This window comes from Eumetopias jubatus, unplaced genomic scaffold, assembly GCF_037043125.1.
Source record: "Eumetopias jubatus isolate StellerSeaLion01/CBP00866 unplaced genomic scaffold, mEumJub1_p1.0 scaffold_11, whole genome shotgun sequence".
NCBI classification, from domain to species: Eukaryota; Metazoa; Chordata; class Mammalia; order Carnivora; family Otariidae; genus Eumetopias; species Eumetopias jubatus.
In genome coordinates this window covers 44,106,160-44,107,716 of record NW_028274817.1, presented here as the reverse complement: position 1 = coordinate 44,107,716, position 1,557 = coordinate 44,106,160, and the positions used below count along the sequence as shown (strand labels likewise).

At 42.1% G+C, this 1,557-nt stretch overlaps 1 non-coding gene across 1 annotated transcript; it reads left to right on the top strand.

Moving 5' to 3' along the window:
• The first annotated feature begins 903 nt into the window (after positions 1-903).
• Positions 904-1,010, top strand: LOC114202392 (U6 spliceosomal RNA). The gene has a single exon (XR_003607792.1). It is a non-coding gene; the product is annotated as a U6 spliceosomal RNA (small nuclear RNA).
• Positions 1,011-1,557: the final 547 nt, after the last annotated feature.

Below are 1,557 nucleotides of genomic sequence, written 5' to 3'. Positions count from 1 at the left end.
CCATTACTATTATTTGCTGATTTTTTATGGTAATATTCTATCCTTATGACACTATTGCAACCAAATTGGCTTTACCATCTTGGCTTTAGTAGGTATGGAAGACAATGGATTACCATCTTTATTGCTGTATTGTGTTCAACATTATATGCTAGTAGAATCTGGTTTAATTGTTTCAGGTGGAAGAGTATTCTCTGAGTTTCCATTTTGAGTGTGTTTGGGCTAAAGAAACAATAGACTACTAATGTCTGGGGAAAAAACAACAACAACAAAGGACTGTGTTCAGAGCTTCCAGGTTGGTAAACCAGAATACATCCATGTGCCATGCCCCAAACTCCATGAGGGCAGAAGCCTCTGCGTTTGGGGCCTCACTCCATGTATCTCTTCATCTGGATGTTGATTCCTGTTCTTTAATATCCTTTGTAAAAAACCAGTAATCTAGTGAGGAAACGGGTTTCCTGAGTTCTGTGAGCCACCCTGGCAAATTAATCGAACCCAAGGAAGGGGATGTGGGAACCTCTGACTATAGCCAGTCAGTCAGAAGCACAAGTAACAACTTGGACTTGAGCCTGGCATCTAGCATCTAAGGTAGAGGGCAGTCATGTGGGACTGAGCCCTCAACCTGTGGAATCTGATGCTATCTCCGGGTAGATAGTGTCAAAATTGAGTTAAATTATAGGACACCCAGCTTGTGTAGGAGACTTGCTTGAATGTGTGTGTGGGGGAAACCCATACACTGGAATTGCATACAAGATATTAAAAGCTAAAACTGGCAGAAGTAAATGAAGATGTGGACAGATTCACTATCACAACTGGAAATTTTAACACATGTCACTGAGTGATAGCTTAAAACAGGCAAACGGAAATTCAGTTAGATGAATTAGATTTAAACGATGTTAGTCACAAGTCCTCGCTTCAGCAGCACATATACTAAAATTGGAACGATACAAAGAAGATTAGCATGGCCCCTGTGCAAGGACGATGCGCAAATTTGCGAAGCATTCTGTATTTTAAAAAATAAACGCTACTAACAAATTTATTTACTTAATTGACATGGAACAATGCACATAACAATTACACATGGAACACTGTAGAATAAGTCACATGCTGGGCCATAAGGGAAGCCTTGATGAACTTCCATGAACCTAATACAATCTAGCCTGAATGGTTGGTGTGAAGATTCAAAGGTAATGTTGGGTTCTCTGCCCCTCTCTTACCTTTGCATGATTCCCAAGAATGTTAATTTCCAACAACGCCCACCTCCAGCTCCAAAGGACTCTCTCCATGTACCAAACCCCTGACCTGAGAGGAGCACATGACTCAGGCCTTTCCCTTCAACTAGATGTCTTAAAACATACCTGAGATTTGCTTGACTCAGGTATGGTAAGATGATAGACATGGAGACAGCGTCCTTGAAAGAGGAGTTTATGACCTACAGCTCCCAAGGGGAGGGTACCTGCCATGACCCACTCGGGGCCACATAAGGAAACACCTGCATTGGTCAGGAGGCAGACAGAATGAGGGGAAAACATGAGCCAGAGTCGTTTTTCTGGCTTTATG